The following is an 8,339-nucleotide window of genomic DNA, read 5'->3' on the forward strand; positions in this document are numbered from 1 at the left end:
CCCGTAATCCTCAAAGTGGCCAGTGTTGGAGCCTGCACCGGACCTGCAGCAAGTTGTGGACAGTTGACCCTCAAGTGTCCAACCTGATGGCAATGATAAAAAAATCCTCAAATCCCGAACCAGGGCTGTCTGCTGACAATCCCTCGCATAGTGCCCCTCCTTTCCGCACTTGCGGCATGCACCACCGGACCTACAAACTCTGGTGTGACCCTTCCCACACTTCCCACAAGTGTGGCTGCTCTGATCTCCCAATATAGAATCAACGGTCTTGGACCATTTCGGCACAGGCTGCGACTGCACCGGAGCCTGCCTCAGCTCTCGCAACTGCAACTCAATCTCCAACTCATGCCTCCTGGCGGCCTCCTGCAACTCCAACAAGGTCTCGCACCTCTGCGTAGACACAAATTGCCTGATGTCCCTCTTGAGCATACTCAGATATCGGGACATCTGAGCCTGCTCTGAAGCGAACTCAGGGCAAAACATCGCCCTTTCCGTGAACATCCTGGTGATCTCCGTCACCAACTCCGAATCCTGCTTCAGCTCCAGGAACTCCTTAGCCAATCTCTTTCTCAACCCGTGGAACATAACGAGTGCTAAACATCTCTCGAAACTGATCCCAAGAAACCGTAGCCATCTGCGCATCCGAATATGACCCCGTGGTCAATCTCCACCAATCCTTCACCCCGAGCCTCAACAGGTTCAGAGCACACCTCACCCTCTGATCATCAGTGCATGAACACATGAAGAAACACCCCTCTACGCCCGAAAACCATCTCATAGCAACAATCGGGTCCTGAACTCCATCAAAGGTAGGGGCTTCGTATTATCGAAGTCCCGATACTGAAAACCTCGACCGGCTCCTCCCCCTGCCGCTGCTACAGCCGTTGTAGCCGCCGTGGCAGCCGTCTCTGTGAGAGCCACATAGCGCTCATCAAAATACTCAACCATGGCGGTCTTGATCGACCCAAACAGTTCCGGCAACTCGGTCCGGAACAATGCAACAACCTCATCATGCAGGATCTCACGAATCGTAGCATCCAATTCGCCTGTGCTCATCTGACCAATAACCTCGGGTGGTACTGACCCACCCTGACCGTCCTCTCCTGCTCCTGATCCTGACCCGGATCCGCCCCCAACATGCCTCGTAACTACCATATTGAAAAACATCACAAGATCTCAGATACTTCCCACTATCCCGAGAACCAACGCCCAACCCAACCCTCGAGGTCATGGTCTCTTTGATACACATATGGGTCCTATGCTTTCAGTAGTACGGGCCCATACTACCTTCTACACCTACCCACATTTGCATCAAGTATTACCACAACACCCTAGTGAAAAACATACATAACAAGCACTCAACCCTCACTCCTAGAGGAACACCAGAAATCTCCCACAAAAGAACCCTAGGCTAGCAGGCATCATAAATCAGGCAACATTATCATGAAATCCTGAAGCTCCCTAGCCTAGTACTAGCATGATGTTCTGTAACGCCCAGGTTTCAGGGCTAAACATATTTTTCAATGTAATAGTCTAGGTCAACTATTGTAACTCTTTTTGAAGTAATAAAGATGAAATATTTGAGTATTATGTGAATTATGTGTATTTATGTGTTTATAATTTAATTATAAATGTATAATTAATAAAGAATAAAAATAAGCGTCAAAATTAAAGTGTGAGATAAGCCCGATAACTCTACATAAAGTTGTAGAATATGTCTCAAGGTTTCCGTACATATAAAGATCGCCGAAATCCGAGTTATAAAGAAGAAGTTATGGCCCGTCGAAGTTTTACGGCAAAACCGGCACGGCACCGGGAAGCGTAAATAGTGAATTTACGATAGAGCGAGATTTAGCCTTAGCAATCTAAACGAAAGTTGTAGAATATGTTAAACTAAGAGCGTCGATAAAAAGAACGCCCAAATCTGACTTCGTATGAGGAAGTTATGATTTTTCTAAGATTCGGCTTAGCAGTGCACGGCCCGAAACTTGAATTTTAGTTCGAGCGGTTTTTTGGCTTACGCAACCTAAATGAGAGCTGAAGATCTCATTAATAGGAACTCAACGGTAAAAATATATATGAAAACGGAGTCCGTATGAAGGAGTTACAAATTCTTCGCGGTCATTTAACAGTCTAAAAGTCTCCTACTGTTAAATTTGAGACCAGTCGAGAATTAGCGGACGGAGTCTAAATGAAAGTTGTAGATCTTGATTTTACCTACGTGTGGATATAAAGAACGTCAAAAACAGAGCTCATATGCGAGAGTTATAGTTTTTCTAAGTTTGAAGGTTGATACGCGATAGGGGGTGACGTGGCACCACCAGAATTGGACACGTGGCACCACCAGAATTGGACACATGGCACCACTAGAAGATTGCCACATGCACCAACTCGGCGAGTAGGTCCTCCTACTCAGCGAGTAGTTCAGTCAGCACCCCTATAAATAGAGGTGTCGGGCATTCACTTCTCTTCACACCTCCCAAACCTACTTTCTCTCTCTACACTCTCTCTCTCTCTCTAAGCCTCCTTAAGCCCCCTAAAGCCTAGGTAAACCCCCTAGCACCCGAAGGAAGCCCCGAGGCTCCCGGAGTCCCGAGAAAAGAGCCTTTCGGCTCGGGAACGCTGCTCCAGCGAAGCCTGGTTTTCGAAAAAACCCGCTATAAGTGAGCTACGCCTAACCTATCTTTAGTTTGGCTTATAGTATTGTTATTAGGACCTTATAATAAGTACTTGGGCTATTATTATGGGTTATATAAGTATTGTTTAACACTTATATAATAGTAATAATAGCTAGACTACTAATTAGTCGCGGTGAATATTAGACTAAACCCTAGTGGCAATGATACTAGGTTTTGCCGAAGGAAAAGCGTGTTAAGAGTAACGAAGTGCTATCCAAGCGCCGAGTCACCACCTACTCAGGTGAGTGCATAGTTACTTTCAGCTTACACATAGATATGAATTATTTTATATAAATTACATGCTATGTGTGCATATTATCTGAATACTTACTATCTATGCTGGATGAACGTTTTTATACATGTTTTCAATGATTTAAACTATATATGTATTTTATATCTACGAAAATGTTGGGGTAAAACATGGGTAGATGTAATAGGTGATGTGTGATAAAATGATGAGAGGCCTCGATGTTGTTGATTCTGTCATCTAGCGGAGTATGGATGACGACCACGGACCCTTCTAGACAGTCCAGTGGAACGATGTGTTCACCGGTGTACTCCATCCCCCACATGGTTGCCTTTAGGACATTTATTGCCGAGAAATCCCCTTAGCAGTATTGTCCATCCCGATGATGATCCTTAGACTAGGTCCCTTATGACAGGTGTTTAAGGACGTAAAGTGAGGATAACGGGAACGGGTAATCGGGCTATTGTTGATTGATGAAATTAAAGTAACTAGAAAAAAAATTTCTATGTATTGCCTTGAACTTGCCGAGTGCACTCGTGCAGACTCGGCAAGTACATCGTTGTTTACAGTTTTAATTTTTATTTTATTTTTGTTCTTTTTACGCGTTTTATTTGTTTTGTTTACAGTTGTTTCATGACCCGAGGATCTGATACACCTCTGGTCCCTCCTCTTGAAGACCCGGAATCCGCACTAAAGAGGAGCAAAGGCAAAACCGTTGGAGAATCCGCTTCTTCAAAGAACTCACCACTCAAAAACCTCAAGTCTGTTTTCAGCAACAAGAGGAGCAGCAAATCAGGAGCATCCAGTGCCTCTTTGACAATCGGAGACCCAATTCAAGAAGACACCGAGTATGAGACCGAGGAAGAAGAAGAACCCACATACGAGCACGAATCCAAGTTTGAAGACGATTTAGCTATCGCTATGGCTAATATCGATGAAGTCCCCATGGGGGAATGGAAGAAAAGGATGCGCGATGACACCGGCCCGAGACTTGTGCAGCCCGCAATTCCCGCAACTTCTACGTTCGAGCTAAAGGGCCATATTCTCGCTCAACTCAAGGAGATTCATTTTTATGGGAAAGACCACGAAGACGCCTACAAGCACTTGGATGAAGTAAATGATGTGGCTGACTACTTCAATGTACCAAATGTGCCTCGCGAGACCCAGCTACTTCGCATGCTTCCAGTCACATTCAAGGGTGCTGCAAAGGATTGGCTCAAGTCACTTCCTCCCGGATCGGTCACCACATGGGCCAAGATGAAAGAAGAGTTCATAGACCACTTTTGCCCGCCCTCCAAAATAGCCAAACTAAAGAAAGCCATTGCCAACTTCGAGCAACAACCCGGAGAATCTCTTTATGAAGCTTGGGAAAGGTACAAGAGCTTGCTCAGAAATTGCCCACACCATGACCTCAATAGCCAACAAGACGTCTCCATTTTCTATGATGGAGTCAATGTCACCACAAGGCAATTGCTCGATTCACAAGGCCCGCTCACGAAGAAGGCGCCCACGGTATTCAAGGAGTTAATTGAAGAATTCTCTAAGAATTCTAGAGAATACCACAATCCAAGAAATGAAGTAAGTCGGGGGGTAGTGAACTCGGCAAATGATAGCATGGCGGCGGTGATAGCTAAGCTCGATAGTCTAGATAGAAGGATGACAAAAATGGATCAATCAATCCATGCTATTCGAGTTGGATGTGAAAATTGTAGAGGGCCCCATCTCACAAAAGATTGTGATTTGGATGAAAACGGAAATAAGAAAGCTCAAGTGTTCTACTCAAGCGGCGATCGATACGACGAGAATTGGTGGAAACCGAAGAAGGAATGGTTCCCATACGAAGAATACAAGAAGGCTAAGGAGGAGAAATACAAGCAGAAAGAAAGGGGATTTTATCAAAAGGAAGAACCGGTAATGGAAAAGAAAGCCGATTTAGAAGAATTGTTCACTAGATTCATAGCCGCGTCCGAAAAGAGACACAATGATCACGATGCTGCAATACACGAGACCAGAAATATGCTGAGGAATCAGCAGGCATCCATTCTCAACATTGAGAAACAGCTGGGAAAACTTGCACATCAAGTGAACAAAAGAAGACCGGGTCAACTTCCAAGTAACACCGAAAACAATCCGAGAATGGAGAATGTGAGTGCAGTGACTTCCAGCAATGAAGAAATTTTCACACATGCACAGAGGATCTCCAATCGGAAGACAGAAAAGGCAGAAGAGTCGCCTCCAGCTAAACCCGACCAGACTCGCCGAGTCCGTCTAATAGACTCGACGAGTCCATGTGTTAATGACAAAACTGTCATTCCCTTAAAGCCATATAATCCCCCTTTACCGTTCCCAATCAAATCCATGCCTGTTGAAAAAGTTGAAGCTTATAGAGCTTTTATGGAGCATGTTAAAGTCCTACAAGTCAATGTGCCATTTGTAGAAACGATGCTTAAAACACCCAAATACTTCAACTTACTAAAGGTCTCTTTGCTGCTAGGAAAGATTAAGCTGAAGTCGCGGAAATAATAATGAGTGAGTTACCCGAAAAGAAGGGCGATCCGGGGAGTATCATAATTTCATGCCAATTTGGAAATGCGTTTATCACTCAAGCGTTAACCGACTCAGGTGCAAGCATTAACTTGATGCCTTTCTCTTTCTTCAAGAAACTGAATTTACCGGAGCCAAGGCCGGTAAACATGAAGATCCATTTGGCAGACAAGACAACAATTCATCCAAGAGGCGTTTGTGAGGATCTTCTTATTAAAGTTGACAAGTTCATATTTCCAGTAGACTTTGTGGTGCTTGATATGGAAGAAGACCCCGAAATTCCGATTATTTTGGGGAGTTCATTTTTAACACCGCATGTGCTTTAATTGATGTATGTGAGTCTACACTAACGTTAAGGGTAGGAGACGAGTCAGCAATATTTAGAGCTTTACCAGAAGCCAATCAAGAAGAGGAAGGAAAAGAAGAGATCTCATTTATCGATTTGGATGATGAGATACTACAAAAATAACTTGCACTTTTGCAAGAAGAAGATCCAAGCAAGTTTTTGCTACCTTATGGAGATGATGGAGATGTTAACAAGGACTTGGAGGAGATAGAAAAGCTACTAGAAGGAGCCGACTCGGAAAACACGGTGGAAATGGTGAAATACGATCCGACTCGCCGAGTCACTTTCCTAGACTCGACGAGTCCATTCGAAATCGCCAACAACTTGGACGACTTAGATCTGCTTGTTGTTAGCTCTCTGCATATGCTGGACTTTGATATTTTTTCTCATTCTTTAGGAGAACATACAGCAGAAGGAGAAATCGACACGGAAGTTCAACACGTTAATATAGCATGTCTTGATGCAATTCCGCTTGAAGATGAGGTAAGCACAGAAAAAGATGAGAAGGCAATGGATAGGAGAGTTGATGCTGATCAACCTTTCATTACCAAACCTAGAGCACAAACTTTCACAAACTATGAAGTAATTAAGTTTAAGGAAAAGGAGGTGCAAGCGAAGGTGAAAACGAACGGGGTGAAGAAGAAAAAGAGGAGAAGGGAATTCCAAGCAGCTGAGGATGATGCTGTAAAAAAGAAGAGAGGAATTAAAACGGGCTTACAAAAAGAATATTCACGCTTACCAGACAAAGTACAAACCACAAAAGAATAGGCGGGCATTCCCAATGCTGGAAGATGACGAGACGTAGATGGGAAGGAGTCAAGCTAACGACTCCTTAAAAAGAAGCGCTTGGCGGGAGGCAACCTGTTATTTAGAGTTTGCTTTCTTTTATCTTTTTAAGTTTTGTTTGATTTTCGTTTTTTTGTAGGATTTTAATCTTTCAAATCGTCTGACATGTCTGCTTGAGAGTGTGTATGGACTAAGTGTGGGATGGAAAAAAAAATTTCTTTTCTAAATAAATGGCAAAATTTTATAATTTTTTGAATTGTTTGCAAGAGACTCGCCAAGTCTGACCATGACTCGACGAGTCCATTTAGATTTTAGAGAAGCATAAAATCGCGACCAGACTCGCCGAGTCTGATCCAGAATCGACGAGTCTGTTTTATTTACAGAAAAAAAAATTAAATTACTTTTACAACCGGTAACTAGGGTTTTAACCCTAATGAAATCAGTTTTTTTCCATTCACTCGCCGTACGCCTCTACTTTTGCTCTCTCTCAAGCATTCATCAACTTCTTCAATTTTTCTTCAAGATTATCGATTTCTATCACGAAAGTTAACTAATTTCCACCTTTATTCTGTTAAAGCAATGATTTTTAGATGATCTAGGGGGCCAATTTCATAGAATACCCGATTTTAGGTTATAGTGAATTTTTAGGGTTTTGTTTTTTTCATAAATTATGTTGTTTTTGATGATTATTCTTGCCCTAATACATTTTAGACATGTCCCTGGACAAAACCCTTGAAGTAATTTTGAGATTTTGTGGTTGAATTTTGATAGACTCGCCGGCTGACTCGCACAGTTCTTGCGACTCGCCGAGTCGTTCATGGACTCGACAAGTCCAGTCTGGGACCCAAGTGTGACCTATTTTGTTGATTTTCTGTGTTTTCTGGGTTTTGTGTTCTTTGTGTTGCAGGGACAATGTTTCATAGAGGTCAAGGTTCCAGTGGACGCCAAGGAGATTTTCCTTGGTTGAATTTTCCTCAAATCGAATCAGCCTCAACCATGACGAGATGGAAGAAGAAGTTAGCTAAAGTCAGAAAGAAAGAGATTTACATGCCCAACAGAATTGATTGGGATTGGTTGCGAAGTGTGTGGTATGAAGAGGAGTTGGCTCCTTATCTTTTAAAGGAGTTTACTTACGAGGGGGAGACAATGGTTTGCGATGGGTGGAGCCGGGTCTTTCGTATTCAAGAGCCGATGTACTGGGAGCTTTGCCTGGAATTTTTCTCCACGGTATCTTTTCGTGGAGGAGATTACTGCTATCACCCGACGAGTGTCAGTTTCTGCCTTGGGGGTGAGTTTTATCAGTGCTCCGTTGTTGATCTTGCTTGTCGGATGGGTATTTATGACCGGTCAGTGGTCTCGACTGCTATTTTCCGCGCCCTTATGGAACACTCTCACAAGGTGTTCCCTGATGGTGTGACGAGTACGGGTTGGTGGAACACGATCACCAACAAAGTGTACATTCCAAATTCGACCCAAGAGGGAAGTATTCGGTCGCCCACACACCATCTCATTCATCGCCTTATTTCCACCACCATCAACCAAAGAAAGGATGATGACAAGGTTTCTAACCTTGATGTCTTTTACTTATGGAGCATTATCACACCAGACACTTTTTGCAACATTTCGTGGTGTTTGGCTTCCTATTTGGCGGAGGGTGCAGTCAAGGATCGCAAGACATCAAATATTAATGGTGGTATGTTTGTCACCCGGCTAGCCAACTCGTTTGGGTTGATGACCC

General features: G+C 43.5%; 1 non-coding gene across 1 annotated transcript; it reads right to left on the reverse strand.

Moving 5' to 3' along the window:
- Positions 1 to 4,230: 4,230 nt before the first annotated feature.
- LOC145090913 (small nucleolar RNA R71) lies at positions 4,231 to 4,337 on the reverse strand. The gene has a single exon (XR_013701835.1). It is a non-coding gene; the product is annotated as a small nucleolar RNA R71 (small nucleolar RNA).
- Positions 4,338 to 8,339: the final 4,002 nt, after the last annotated feature.

The sequence above is a fragment of the Lactuca serriola genome, chromosome 2 (genome assembly GCF_051521515.1).
Source record: "Lactuca serriola cultivar US96UC23 chromosome 2, Lser_US96UC23_V15, whole genome shotgun sequence".
Taxonomy (NCBI): Eukaryota; Viridiplantae; Streptophyta; class Magnoliopsida; order Asterales; family Asteraceae; genus Lactuca; species Lactuca serriola.